At 48.8% G+C, this 15401-nt stretch overlaps 1 long non-coding RNA gene across 1 annotated transcript; it reads right to left on the bottom strand.

Moving 5' to 3' along the window:
• Positions 1-2638: 2638 nt before the first annotated feature.
• LOC144579747 (uncharacterized) lies at positions 2639-14679 on the bottom strand. Its single transcript, XR_013528058.1, has 3 exons — positions 14595-14679; positions 2933-3064; positions 2639-2835 (listed from the first exon to the last, which is right to left on the bottom strand). It is a non-coding gene; the product is annotated as an uncharacterized LOC144579747 (long non-coding RNA).
• Positions 14680-15401: the final 722 nt, after the last annotated feature.

The raw sequence follows: 15401 nt of genomic DNA, 5'->3' as shown, positions 1-15401 counted from the left end.
TGGTGGTGTGAATTCTCTCAGCTTTTGTTTGTTTGGGAGAGACTTTATTTCTCCTTCATATTTGAAGTACAGTTTTGCTGGATACATTATTCTTGGATGACAGTTGGGGATTTTTTTTTCTGTTGAACACTTTGAAAATGTCATACCACCCACTCCTGGCATGTAGAGTTTCTCTTAAGAATTCGGTTGCCAGGTGACCTGGAGCTCCTTTATATGTCTTATTTTTCTTGCCACCTTTAGGGTCCTCTCTTTGTCCTTGACCTTTGAGAGTTTGATTGTCATATGTGTCAGGGTGGTCTTACTTGCGTGAGATCTCTTTCGTGTTTTCTAACCTTCCTGTACCTGAATATTTATCTTTTCCTCAAGTTTTGAAAAGTTTTCAGTTATTATTTTTTGAATCAGCTTCCTACCCCTAGCCCTTGGCTAGCTCCTTCTTGTACACCAGTAATTCTTACGTTTAGCCTTTCGAGGTAATTTTCTGTATCTTACAGGTTCTTCATTCATTTTCATTCTTCTCTCTTTTTTCTCCTTTGTCTGTGTACTTTCAAATAGCCTGTCTTCAGGCTCACTGATTCTTACCTCTACTTTTTTCATTTTGCTGTTGAGAGCCCATAAGGAATTTTTCTGTTCAGCAACTATATCTCTCAGTTCCAAGGTTTCTGTTTGATTTTTTAAATTATTTTAATCTCTTTGTTAAATATTTCTGATAAATTTCTGAATTGCCTTTCTTTGTTATCTTGAAGATCACTGAGTTTCCTTAAACTATTCTGAACGCTCGGTCAGAGAATTCACATATTGTGTCTCTTTAGGGTCAGTTACTGGTTCCGTGCTGTGTTTGCTTGGGAAGGTCTTGGTTCCCTGTTTGCTGTTGTTTCTTGTGATTGTATGTCTATGTCCTTGCACAGAATAATTATGTATTTATTTCAGACTTCTCTGGCTGGCTTCTTTATGTTTGTTTGTTTGTTTGTTTGGGGTTTTTAAATTTTTATTTATTTATTTTGAGACGGGATGTCGCTCTATCACCCAGGCTGGAGTGTAGTAGTGATCATGGCTCACTGCAACTCCACCTCCCAGCCTTGGGTGATCCCCCACCTCAGACTCCTGAGTAGTTTAGACCACTGGCATATGACACAATGCCCAGCTAATTTTTAAATTTTTTTTTGTAGAGATGAGGTTTTGCCATGGTGCCCAAGCTGTGCTGGAATCATAGGTATAAGCCACCACACCCAGCCTGGTTTCTATTGGATATGTTTGCTTAGAGATCTTTGTGATTTATGTGTTTCTTTTTTCCTGCTAGGTTGCTGCCCCCTTTTCTGCACTACATGGCAACATAAGCCCAACTTTGCCTTGGTTCTAGTTAGCAGTAAAGTGCTGCCAGTCCCAAAGAGGGAGGCTCCAAGGTGATATCCTGGTAGTGTGGGAAGGCTGGCCAGGGCTGCATGCCTGGGTCCTGTGGAACTTACTTCCTCCAGCGTGGCACTGTGAACAGTCACCCTGATTTGCTGTCTCCTTTGGCTGAGTTACACAGCAGAGTTTTCAGTTATAAGGATGGTAGTCCCATTTCCCCTTTTGTCTCTGACGTTCCTCAGAAATATTTTTCCCTTCAGGCACTCCTGATGTTTCCCCTGGGTTGAGGTAGGGGCAGGTCTCCTGCCAGGAAACCCAAAATGGGAGGGAAGCTGGTTGTCTGCCTCCATGTCGCTTTCTCCAGTGTAGAAACTGTGAGTTGGAGGAAAGTGTTCTGCACATTGGGTGCTGAGCAGATTGGGGAGAGGGGAATTGTGGGTATCAATCCCATTGTCTTACCATCTGCTCTGAGTTTTTCTACTTTTCTGTGGCCCAGGAACTATCTCATCCTCATATTTGAGTTCTGGGATATTGCTGGTGACACTCTCAGTGCTATATGTTTGATTTTGGTTTTCTTTGAGGTGGGAGGGAAGCCAACTTGCTTGTACACTGCCATCTTGGAAACTTGGATGTGTATTCTCTTAGGTATATTTCTAGTTGTGCAATTGTTGGGTTCTGTGGTAACTCTCTATGTAATTAAGAGACTAGGAGACAGTTTTCCAGAGTGGCTGCACCATTTTATAGTCCCAGCAGCCGTATTTGAGGGTTCTAGCACTTGTTATTATCTCATGTTTTTGATTTTAGTTTTTCTGGTAGATGTGATGTACCACCTCATTGTGGGTTTGATTTGCATTTCCCATATGACTAGTGATATTGAGTATCTTTGCATGTGTCTTTTGGCCATTTGTCTGTCTTCCTTGGTTATAAGAGCACTTTATATATTCATGATACAAGTCCCTGAGCAGATAAATGATTAGCAAATACTGTCTCCCATTCTGTGAGTTGTCCTATAACTTTTGAGAGTATCCGCTGAAGCACAGATGTTTTCAATTTTGGTGAAGTCCAAACTCTCTATCTTTTCTTTTGTTGTTCATATTATTGGTGCCATGATCTTTGCCAAAGCCAAGGTCGTTAAGGATTACCTCTATGTTTCCTTCCAAGACTGTTATACTTTTGCTATTATGATTATGTAACTGGGTGTTTTCGGTTCTTGCCCCCACTGCCCCAGGAATGGGGGGAGAGGCCCTGGAGGTGCAGTGGGCTCGTTCAAGTACATATCAGACTCAAAGAGTCTTGCAGTAAAGCGATTTATTAGGCACAGAGAGAGAGAAGCAGGGAGAGAAAGAGAGGGGCAACTCCCACGTTGTCATGGGAAGGGATCCAGAGATGGAGTCCGCACAGGTATGGGGCAGGGAGACTTTTAATCTAGGAGTTACTCCTGCCCAGTTCAAGGCCTCGTCCAGTGAGAAGAGTTCTTCCAAACTTCCTCTGGAGTGATTGATTTTTGACTCTGATGCTGGATTGGTTGCCCCGCCCACAGTCCTCCCATAGCTTTTCGCGGGTTTTCTAAACAAAGGGAGCTCACCTTTCCCACGCATGCAAAAGTTAGACAAAGAACTCTAGGCTCCCAGATGGAGATGGTAGATGGAGGTATGGTGCTGGGAAGTTCTTGCCTTTGAAATCATGCCCCTTGTGGACTTGGGAAGAGAAGTTAGATCTGGGAAGAGAAGTTAACACAGTCCCTCAATTAGATCTTTGATCAATTTCAAATTAATTTTCATATATGGTCTGAGGTAAGGACCCAACTTCATTCTTTTCCACATAAAGTTTCATTACCGTTTGTTGGAAAGACTATTCTGTCCCCAGTGGATGGTCTTGGCACCTTTGTAAAAAAGTCAGGTGACCATAGAGGTATGGTTTTATTTCTGGACTCACAATTCTGTTCTGTTGATCTAGATATCTGTCCTTGTGCTAATATTTCACAGTCTTGATTATTGCTACTTCGTAGTAAATTTTAAAATTGGGAAGTGTGAGTCTTTCTACTTTATTATTTTTCAAAACTATTTTGGCATTGCAGATCTCTTGCAATTCCATGTGAATTTGAGAATCAGCTTCTCAATGTCTACGAAGGAGAGATTCTCTGGGGATTCTTTGGAGCTGGCATAGGGATTATGTTGGATCTGCAGATCAATTTGAGGGGTACTGTCATCTCAGCAACATCATGTCTTCTGACTCGTGAACATGGATGGGATGCTGTTTCAGTTATTTAGCTCTCTAACTTCCTTCAATAGTGTTCTGTAGTTTTCAGAACATAAGTGTTGAACTTCTCTTGTTAAATGCATTCCTAAGTGTTCTATTCCTTTTGGTGCAACTGAGAATGAAATTATTTTCTTAATTTCATTTTTTAAGTCTTCATTACAAGTAGAGAAAATACAAATGATTTTTGCATATTGATCTTGTACCCTGAAATCTTGTTGAGCTACTCTTGTTAGAAATAATACTGTTTTTATTGGGCTTCTTAGGATATTCTAGGTAAAAGATCATGTGAAGTTTGAAAAGAGAGTTTCACTTTTTCTTTTCCCATCTGGCTGACTTCTGTTTATTTGTATTGCCGACTTGTTCTGGCTAGAACCTCTAATACAGTGTTGAATAGTAGTGGTGAGAAGACGCCCTTGCTCCTAATCTAACCTAGGAGGAAAGCAGCTAGCTTTTACAATTCAGTGGGAGGTTAGCTGTGAGGTTTCCATAAATATATTTTATGAAGTTGAAGAAGCTCCTATTTGTAGTTTGTTTAGTTTTTTAAAATGAAACTGGTGGTAGGTTTTGTCAGATGCACTTTCTGCATCCTGTTGAGATGAGAATGTGATTTTTGTTGTTTTATTCTACTGATATGGTTTGTTACAATCATTAATTTTGGATGTTAAACTAACCTTATCTTCCTGGGATACATCCCACTTGTCTGTGGTATATGTTTCTGCTTATATATTGCTGGACTCAGTGCAACATATAAACTTTGAAGGAAGCTCGTGTGGGGTGGGGTCTGAGAAGGCCCAGAGAATTTGACAGGGCAGAGGAAATGGAACTGGGACAATGATGCAAGGCACCAGGGGAGGACCCCTCCTTCTGCACAAAGACACTGTCTTTGTGACATCACAAACACTCCACCCAACCCAAGCCCTGCCATACAGGCAGTAAGTCCCACTACCTCCACGTACACAGAGACCAGCCTCCCCACTCCCCAGGACAGGCACCTGCACCCAATCTCACTCTCTCTCTGGCTTTTGCTTCCTTTGTAAGCGGTTCACTTAATGAATGTGAACCACATGGGACGCAATCTCCCGACATTCACTCTTTGCCTTCAAGGCTGCACTGTGAGTCTCTGCACTGTTGATCACTGTCATCTTCATGTGACTCTGAAAGAATTCATTTCCACACCGGTGAAAACTCACCTCGTGTGTGCATGGAGGCATTTTGGTTGCTGTTTCCTCCATTTTCTACTTCTTTCCTTTTTCTTCTTTGTATTTGTTTTTGATTTCAGACAGGGTCTCATTCTGTCACCCAGGCTGGAGTCCAGTGGCCATCACAGCTCACTGCAGCCTCAAATTCCTGGGCTCAAGTGATCCTCCTGCCTCAGCCTCCTGAGTAGCTTGGACTATAGGTGCCACCACTGTGTCTGGCTAATTTTTAATTTTTGGTAGAGATGGGGCCTTGTTTTTTTTGCCCAGCCTGTTCTGGAACTCTTGGGTTCAAGTGATCTTCCTGCTTTGGCCTCCCAAGTTGCTGGGATTACAGGTGTGAGCCACCATGCCCACCCATTTTTGTTTGCATTAGTGATACCGCTGTCACCAACACCATGGCCCTGGGAGTAAAATCACTGCACAAAAGGAGATATTATGTCCACGGCTACAGAGGAGGGGCTCCTGCTTTGTGTAGTGGCCCTAACACTCCCGGTCCTCCTGGCTGGGATGAGACTCAGCTGCAGGTGGATGGCATAGCTGCTCCAAAGGCTGCTGGTGCTCAGGCTTCTGGCCTAGGGCTACTGGAACTCAGCCTGGGGCAGGTAGATGGGAGGATGCTGGGTCAGGGCTGAAGTCTGAGTTCCTTCTCAGAGCTGGGAGAGGAATCTGAGAACTCTTCAAAATATCATGGCTGCAAAATATCATACCAAGTTTGGGAGCAGAAAGGACCAGAATGAGAAGGACCCACAGACCCAGAGGAGGTGGACAGTTTTGCTGCAGGCCTGAGGGCTGGCCCAGCCTGGTTCACAGGAGTCCCTGAAAGTGAGGGCCTGGTCTTCCCCAGAGAAGGAGCTCCTTTCTCCACAGTGCACCTTGTGGGTGTCTACTCTATTCGAGGACAGCTTGCCCTGGCCTTGTCCTGTGAGCACAGCCCCAGGATCTTCTCCAGGTGTCTCTGGCAACTCCTCACTGGGGAGGAACATCAGAGTGGGGGCTGCTGGACTGCCCGGGTGCCCTCTGCTTGCCGTCTCTGCTGCCTCTGGGGCTTCACTGGGCCCTCACCCTCCAGCTGAGTCAGAGGAAATGTCCCAGGTCAGCCTTGTCGACCATTTTGTCCCCAGGAGGCAGACCCCAGCGGGGAGCAGACAGACCTACAGGAAGGGAGAAGGGCCTGGAGGTGAGATGGGGAGGGAGGCTTGGGACCTGCACCTCATCACTGCGTCAGCACAGTGACATGACTGAGGCCCACAGGAAGTAAGTTCTGGGACTGGCATCCTGGTCTCAAAGTCAGGGCATCTGGGAAGCCAGAGAGTCCAGAGCAAGACAAGGGTGCTGATGCTGGCATCTCCATGCCTCAGTTGCACCCACAGTTCCCTCTGGATAGGAGGGACCTTCTGGGGTCCACTGTAGCCCCAGCCTCCTTGTGGATGGGCTGAGGAGGGATGGGCAATGCTGGCTCATGGCCACAGGCTCAGAAACCCCCAAAACAGATGAGAACAGACCCAGCTGATGGGAGGGGTGCACACAGGCAGGGACGGCAGGAGGACTAGGTGGCATCCCGGGGAGATTGCACCACCACACCAAGGACATGCTGGGAAGCCGCTGGAATGTTCTGCCCAAAGACAGCTCTGATAGGACGTGGGAGGCGCAGGGGGACACACAGCACATCACAGCTGCTACAGGCGCTCAGGCCTCTGAGAGTCCCAAAGAAGAATGGGGAGTGGGGAACTGCCACAGTAAATGAGCATAACAAGCAGATCCCAGCCCTTCCCTGCTAAAACCCTCCCAGCACCTCGTCTGGCTCCCCACAGACCCCAGCCCAGGCCTCACGCCCCCTTGCTGTCCACTCCTGTGTCCCGGAATGGAAGCTTCTTTTCCCAACTGCACTGGCGGCTGCCTCCAGCTTCCCTTTCAGCTCTGCCCCCCAGTGAATTCCCCACTCAGCCTTGTGGTGCCCGCCACGGCCCCTCCTGCAGTTGGAAGGACTTGACTCAGGTGTTACAAACGTAAACGGACGAGGCCACAGCCTACACGCTCCCGAAACCAACCACCCGTAAGCACCCCACCAAATGCAAGCCGTCTTCAGGTCCCCACAGCCTGGCTCCAGTCACCAGAAAAACACACAAGGGGCCTCTGGACATCCCTGTAGCGTGACCCAGAGGAGGAGCCAACTGGAGGTCCCTACGACAGCCCCCAAGCTCTGCAGCCCTGACAAGAATGCTGAGGGGTGACCGCCAGTCAGGGGACGGACCACGCACCTGCTCCTCTCCTGCTTTCTGGACAACACAGTGATTATGGCCAGGCGGCATCGCCCACATGGCTGGAAGTCTCCCGCCATGACCGGCCCTCTCTGCCCGTGGGATGGGGCAAGCTGAAAGCTTTCCTAACTCCATCCCGCTTCATCTGACGCAGGCAAGACGATGGGATCCAAACAGACGCTTTCCTGCTTGTGGGAGCTTTGCCTGGGGACTCTGCAGTGCTGTGTGGGGTGACAAGCACCTCCCTGGGCCTGTGCGGTCCCGGGGACACAGCTGTGTGAGCAGTGAGCATGAAAGGGCCCCTTCCTCTAGGCTGGCCCCAGGCCACGGCCACCGCAGGGCAGTTCAGCCCTCGGGTGTTACAACCCTGGGCTGATCACATCAAGCCCTGGCCCAATGTGGTGGTGCAGGCTCCAAGCTGCGTCATGGTGCCTGGAGATGCCATTCCCAGGGCATCGGGAACCCTGTCAACCTCTTCCATGGCCAGGTGCCCTGCCCCAGTAGACTTGGAGTGAGTGCCTCTCCAAGGGAGGATGGACAGGCAGTGCCAGGTACTGCTGATCTGTCCTCTCAAGGGAAGACGGGGCCCCTGAGTGTCAGCATCAGCAGGGAGGCAGGGGGCAAGAGGCCAAGCATGTTCCCCTACCCAGGGGTCTAGGCGGAGGGTCCCTGGGGCTTTGGTGGGTCCCCCTGGAGTGTCCAGGCTCTGGCTTTGGAAGGTTGGAGTCAGTAGCAAGAGGAGCTGAGGCAGAGCCCAGCAGAGCAGATCTTAGGGTTTCCTGGTTGTTGAAACTGGGTAAATATCAGGGGCCACTGAGAGCAGTGATGGGCAGCGCCAGACTTTAGAGACGCAGGAAGTCTGCAGGCCTGCCGGTTCTTGGTTCTCTTTATGTGGTGAATCACATTTATTGATTTGCACATACTGAGCCATCATTGCGTCCCTGGAATAAAGGGATGAATTGTCTTTTCGATGTGCTGTCGGATTCAGTTTGCTAGTATTTTGTTGAAAATGTTGGCTTCTCTGTTTGTTGGAGATACTGGCCTGTAGTTTCTTTGTGTCCTCGGCTGATTCCTCCCTAACTCATTCTGTGATGCCAAAATTCAACAGTGCATGAAAAAGTCATCACAATCAAGTGGACCTTATTTCAGGGATGGAAGGATGGCTCAGCATACACGAATCAATAAATACAACTTACCACATAAACAGAACTAAGAATGAAAGTCGTATGAGCGTCTCAATAGATGCAGAAAAGCATTCCATAGAGTCTCTCCTCCTAGACTGTTTGGAATCGTTTCAGTAACTTTGGTCCTAGTTCTTAATACATCTGGGAAAATTTGGTTGTGACTATGCCTGGTCCTGGGCTTTTTTTGTTGTTGTTGGAAGACTTTTTTTTATTATGAATTTGATTTTATTACTCCTTATTGGTCTGTTCAGTAGTTTGTTGTTGTTGTTGTTGTTGTTGTTTTTGAGACGGAGTTTCGCTCTTGTTGCCCAGGCTGGAGTGCAATGGCGCGATCTCGGCTCACCGCAACCTCTGCCTCCTGGGTTCAGGCAATTCTCCTGCCTCAGCCTCCTGAGTAGCTGGGATTACAGGCATGCACCAGCACGCCCAGCTAATTTTTTGTATTTTTAGTAGAGACGGGGTTTCACCATGTTGACCAGGTTGGTCTCGATCTCTAGACCTTGTGATCCACCCGCCTCAGCCTCCCAAAGTGCTGGGATTACAGGCTTGAGCCACCGTGCCTGGCCTGTTCAGTAGTTATATTTCATTCTGGTTTAATCTTGGAAGGTTGTATGCTTCTAGGAATTTATCCATTTCCTCTGCATTTTCTACTTCGTGTGCACAGAGGTATTCAAAGCGCTCTCCAATCACCTTTTGTTTTTTGTGGTATCAGTTGCAATGTCAGCCTTGTCATTTTTGATTGTGCTTATTTGAATCTTCTATTTTTCTTGGTTAATCTAGCTAGTGGTCATTAATTTTATTTGTCATTTCAAATAACCAGCTTGTCTGGATTTTGTTGTTGTTGTTTTTATTGTTTGAGGTGGAGTTTTGCTGTTGTTGCCCAGGCTGGAGTGCAATGGCATGATCTTGGCTCACTGCAACCTCCACCTCCTGGGTACAAGTGATTCTTCTGCCTCAGCCTTTCAAGTAGCTGGGATTACAGGCATGCACCACCATGCCTGGCTAATTTTGTATTTTTTAGTAGAGATGGGGTTTCTCCATGTTGGTCAGGCTGGTCTCAAACTCTCGACCTCAGGTAATCTGCCTGCCTTGACCTCCCAAAGAGCTGGGATTATAGGCATGAGCCACCACACCCAGCCAGAACCAACTTTTCATTTTGTGGATCCTGTATATCATTCCATTTTGTCTTAGTCTCACTTAGCTCCGCTCATTCTTGTTATTTCTTTTCTTCTGCTAGATTTTGATTAGGGCAGATGGCCAGGAGAGCTGCAGAAAAGAGCGAGGCAGACTCTGCACCCAGGAGAGCTGCAGAAAAGAGCTGGGCAGGTCCTGCACCCAGGAGAGCTGCAGAAAAGAGCTGGGCAGGTCCTGCACCCAGGAGAGCTGCAGAAAAGAGCTGGGCAGACCCTGCACCCAAGAGAGCTGCAGAAAAGAGCGAGGCAGACCCTGCACCCAGGAGAGCTGCAGAAAAGAGCTGGGCAGACCCTGCACCCAGGAGAGCTGCAGAAAACAGCTGGGCAGGTCCTGCACCCAGGAGAGCTGCAGAAAAGAGCTGGGCAGACCCTGCACCCAGGAGAGCTGCAGAAAAGAGCTGGGCAGGTCCTGCACCCAGGAGAGCTGCAGAAAAGAGCTGGGCAGACCCTGCACCCAGGAGAGCTGCAGAAAAGAGCGAGGCAGACCCTGCACCCAGGAGAGCTGCAGAAAAGAGCGAGGCAGACCCTGCACCCAGGAGAGCTGCAGAAAAGAGCGAGGCAGGTCCTGCACCCAGGAGAGTTGCAGAAAAGAGCTGGGCAGAACCTGCACCCAGGAGAGCTGCAGAAAAGAGCTGGGCAGGTCCTGCACCCAGGAAAGCTGCAGAAAAGAGCGAGGCAGGTCCTGCACCCAGGAGAGCTGCAGAAAAGAGCTGGGCAGACCCTGCACCCAGGAGAGCTGCAGAAAAGAGCGAGGCAGACCCTGCACCCAGGAGAGCTGCAGAAAAGAGCTGGGCAGGTCCTGCACCCAGGAGAGCTGCAGAAAAGAGCGAGGCAGGTCCTGCACCCAGGAGAGTTGCAGAAAAGAGCGAGGCAGACCCTGCACCCAGGAGAGCTGCAGAAAAGAGCTGGGCAGGTCCTGCACCCAGGAGAGCTGCAGAAAAGAGCGAGGCAGGTCCTGCACCCAGGAGAGCTGCAGAAAAGAGCTGGGCAGACCCTGCACCCAGGAGAGCTGCAGAAAAGAGCTGGGCAGCCCCTGCACCCAGGAGAGCTGCAGAAAAGAGCTGGGCAGGTCCTGCACCCAGGACAGCTGCAGAAAAGAGCTGGGCAGACCCTGCACCCAGGAGAGCTGCAGAAAAGAGCGAGGCAGACCCTGCACCCAGGAGAGCTGCAGAAAAGAGCTGGGCAGACCCTGCACCCAAGAGAGCTGCAGAAAAGAGCGAGGCAGACCCTGCACCCAGGAGAGCTGCAGAAAAGAGCTGGGCAGCCCCTGCACCCAGGAGAGCTGCAGAAAAGAGCTGGGCAGGTCCTGCACCCAGGAGAGCTGCAGAAAAGAGCTGGGCAGACCCTGCACCCAGGAGAGCTGCAGAAAAGAGCTGGGCAGGTCCTGCACCCAGGAGAGCTGCAGAAAAGAGCTGGGCAGACCCTGCACCCAGGAGAGCTGCAGAAAAGAGCAAGGCAGACCCTGCACCCAGGAGAGCTGCAGAAAAGAGCTGGGCAGGTCCTGCACCCAGGAGAGCTGCAGAAAAGAGCGAGGCAGGTCCTGCACCCAGGAGAGTTGCAGAAAAGAGCTGGGCAGACCCTGCACCCAGGAGAGCTGCAGAAAAGAGCTGGGCAGGTCCTGCACCCAGGAGAGCTGCAGAAAAGAGCGAGGCAGGTCCTGCACCCAGGACAGCTGCAAAAAAGAGCTGGGCAGACCCTGCACCCAGGAGAGCTGCAGAAAAGAGCGAGGCAGACCCTGCACCCAGGAGAGCTGCAGAAAAGAGCTGGGCAGGTCCTGCACCCAGGAGAGCTGCAGAAAAGAGTGAGGCAGGTCCTGCACCCAGGAGAGTTGCAGAAAAGAGCTGGGCAGCCCCTGCACCCAGGAGAGCTGCAGAAAAGAGCTGGGCAGCCCCTGCACCCAGGAGAGCTGCAGAAAAGAGCTGGGCAGACCCTGCACCCAGGAGAGCTGCAGAAAAGAGCTGGGCAGATCCTGCACCCAGGAGAGCTGCAGAAAAGAGCTGGGCAGGTCCTGCACCCAGGAGAGCTGCAGAAAAGAGCTGGGCAGACCCTGCACCCAGGAGAGCTGCAGAAAAGAGCTGGGCAGATCCTGCACCCAGGAGAGCTGCAGAAAAGAGCTGGGCAGGTCCTGCACCCAGGACAGCTGCAGAAAAGAGCTGGGCAGGTCCTGCACCCAGGACAGCTGCAGAAAAGAGCGAGGCAGACCCTGCACCCAGGACAGCTGCAGAAAAGAGCTGGGCAGGTCCTGCACCCAGGAGAGCTGCAGAAAAGAGCTGGGCAGCCCCTGCACCCAGGAGAGCTGCAGAAAAGAGCTGGGCAGACCCTGCACCCAGGAGAGCTGCAGAAAAGAGCTGGGCAGATCCTGCACCCAGGAGAGCTGCAGAAAAGAGCTGGGCAGGTCCTGCACCCAGGAGAGCTGCAGAAAAGAGCTGGGCAGACCCTGCACCCAGGAGAGCTGCAGAAAAGAGTGAGGCAGACCCTGCACCCAGGAGAGCTGCAGAAAAGAGCTGGGCAGGTCCTGCACGCAGTACGGAAATGTTCTCACACTCAGATCCTTCTTGTTCTCTTTCCTTGAGGTGTGATATTAGGATGTTAATTTGAGATCTTTCTTTCTTTTTAATGTAGGCATTTAATTCTATAAAGTTTCGTCATAGCTCTGTTTTTGCTGTACCACAGAGGTTTGGTATGTTTTATCTCTACTTTCATTTGTTTCAAAGAATTTTTTTATTTCTGTCTCAATTTTGTTGTTTATCCAAGAATCATTCTTGAACAAGTTGTTTAGTTTCCATGTACATATGTAGTTTTGAAAGTTCCTCTGGATATTGATTTATAATTTTATTCCACTGTATTCTGAGAATACTTGATGTTTTATTTTTAATGTTGAGACTTGCTTCATGGCCAAGCATATGGTCGATTTTGGAGAATATTCCATGCTAGATGAGAATGTATATTCTGTGTTTACTGGGTAGGATGTTCTACAGTTATCTACTAGATTCATTTAGTCTATAGTCAAAGTCAAGTCCTGTGTTTCTTGATTTTTTGCCTCAATGATCTGTCCAGTGGTGTCAGTGAGGTGTTGAAGTCCCACTGTACTTGTATTGCTATCAACCTGTTTTCTTAGGTCTACTAGTATTTACTCTATGAGTCTGGATGCTCTGGTGTTGGGCACGTGTATGTTTAGGGTAGTTACATCTTCTTGTATTGAACCCTTTATCTTACATGATGCCCTTCTTTGTCTTTTTTTTTAACTGTTGTTGGTTTAAAGTCTGTTTCATCTGATATGAGCATGGCTATTCCCACTTGCTTTTGTTTTTCATTTGCATGACATATCTTTTTCCAGCTTTTAACTTTGAGTAGGAAGGCGTCTTTAGCCAGTAGGTGGGTCTCTTGTAGGCAGCAAATGATTGGGTCTTATTTTTTTAAGCGAATTTTCCGCTTTATCTTTTAAGTAGAGCACTTAAGCTATTTACATTCAATGTTAATGTTGGTATGTGAGGTTTTGTTCCTATCATGGTGTTGTTAGCTAGTTGTGTTGGAGTTTAAATTGTGAACTGCTTTATAGGATCTGTGAGCTTTGCACTCGTATGTCTGTCTATGCTGGTAGGTGTTGTCCTTTTGTCTCCATTTAGAACTCCTCTGAGTACTTCTTGTGGTCTGGTGGTGACAAATTCCCTTAGCGTTTGCTTGTCTGGAATTATTTCTCCTTCACTTATGAAGCTTAGCTAGGCAGTACTATAAAATTCTTGGCTGGCATTTTTTTTTTCACTAAGGAAGCTAAGAACTGGCCCCCAGTCTCTTCTGGCCTGTAGGGTTTCTGCTGAGAAGTCTGCTGTGCGTCTGATGGATTTTCCTTTGCAGGTGATTTGACCCATCTTTCTAGCTGCCCTTGACATTTTGTTTCTGGTGTTGACATCAGATAGTCTGATGACTATATGCCTTGCTGATGTTTGTCTTGTATAATATCTCACAGGTGTTCTCTGAATTTGTTGTCCTAGATGTCTATCTCTTTAGCAAGATTAGGGAAATTTTCCTGAATTATTTCCTCAAATATGTTTTCCAGGTTGCTTACTTTTTCTTCTCTTTCAGAAATGTAGGCTTGGTCACTTTACATAATCTCGGACAAGGACTTTGTTCATTATAATTCTTTTTCTTTATTTTTATCTGACTGAGTTAATTCAAAGGACTGGTCTTCAAGCTCAGATCTTCTTCCTTCTGCTTGGTCTAGTCTATGTTAAAAAGCTTCCAGCTGTACTTTGAAATTCCTAAAATGAACTTTTCTTTTCTAGAAGTTCTGTTGGGTTTTTGTTTTTAAAACAGTTACCTTTCTTCCACTTCCTGGAAGGTTTCCATGGTTCATTTGTGTTGGTTTTCAACCTTCTCTGGGGTCTCATTGAGCATCCTTACAACCCATACTTTGACCCATTTATCTATCATTTTGGAGTTTTCATTTTGGTGGGGGCCACTGATAAAGAGCAAGTGTGATCCTTTGGCTACACATTCCTGTCTTTCATGGTGCAGAGTTCTTATGCTGCTTGCTTCTCATTTGGAGGAGCTTACACTCTTATTTTTGAATTTATTGTTATTCCAATTGTTTTTTATTCCTCTATTATTTCCCCCACCCTCAGGGTTGTGACTGCAGAGTGCCTGGGACAGGGTCTTTTGGCTTTCCTTCTGTAGCCCCCTGCACTTTGGCCAGAGCTGTGCAGTCTGACCCACAGGCCAGGGCGTGGTAGTAAAGGGCAAGAACCAGCTGCAGCACAAGTGGATGGGAATGAACCAGGCCTTTCTTTACTGTGAGGCACTCTGTTGTTTCAGGTGATGGGACAGTGGAGTGCCTGCTGCCCTGAACTATCTGTGGATGGTGGGCACAGTTAGGCAGAGCTGGACCCCCTAGCTTGCCCATGAATACCCCAAAGGCAAGCACAGGCACCTGGGGGACTACACCAGCTCTATGTCCTAGACAGGCAGGAATGCAGTCTGTGTCCCTATCATACCATGTGCCAGGGCTCATGGCTTTCAGTTCAGATGAACACCAGTGTCTGTCTCCAGGCCACAGTGGAGCGGAGACCATGGAAACGCCTGTCCCACAGCTCTCTGTGGGAGCCGTTTTGGGATATAACCTTGACTCAGCCCGATACAGACAGATTTGTGGCTCACCTGTTCCCCAGGGTGATAACTGCTACTCCTTTATCTAGAGATGTACAGACAGGTGGCAGGGGCCCTTCACTGTCACTGAAAGGTCTCTGCCTTTCAGCCTGTGTGGGCATGTTTCAGTTGCAGTGATGTCAGCTGGTTGGGTCAGAATACTGTGACCTATTGGGTCACAATAGGCTACATAATTCTCTAATTCCCAGGTCCCTAGACAGCCAGTGAATGGAGTGCTGAAGTGACTGGACAGGGATACGGCTGGCCCAGAGTTCAGGTGCTGGCTGTTACAGGGAGGGGTCGACTGGTCCCTGCTCGCCATCCAAACTCTTAGGTGGGAGCAGGCAGAACACTGAGAGCCTGAGAGCAGATAATAGGCCTGTGGGGGCTGGGCTGTCAGAAGGGCTCCAAGCTGCAGCTGAAAAGGTCAGGCGAGAGCAGAGGCTTGTGCTGTGGCCCTTCCACTAGGGAGGGCAGACCACTGAGCTGGTTCACTGGAGACTGGCAGCTGTGGAGTGTGTGGCCCGTCGCACTTCCCTCCCACAGAAGCAGTGCTAGATTTCGCTGTTTGGGGCCTGTGCAGGTGCCTGGCCTCCCTGCTCCTTCCCTGGGCCATGGGTGGCAGGGGTGGAGGCAGCAGTGGCAGTGACTACTGCATGACCCTCAGGGCTTATCAGTGTTTTCCAGGGGTTGGGATCTCAGGGAAACGCTGAGCTACAGGGTGGCTGTGCTGGTGCCCTGTTGCCAATGCAGGCATATGCAATTTGGCGGGGAGCAGCAGAAGTAGGGAGCCATGCAGTGCATAGTCTGCCTGCTCCT

The sequence above is a fragment of the Callithrix jacchus genome, chromosome 16 (genome assembly GCF_049354715.1).
Source record: "Callithrix jacchus isolate 240 chromosome 16, calJac240_pri, whole genome shotgun sequence".
Lineage (NCBI taxonomy): Eukaryota > Metazoa > Chordata > Mammalia > Primates > Cebidae > Callithrix > Callithrix jacchus.
Note: the sequence above shows the minus strand (reverse complement) of the source record. Positions and strands in the feature narration are given on the sequence as shown.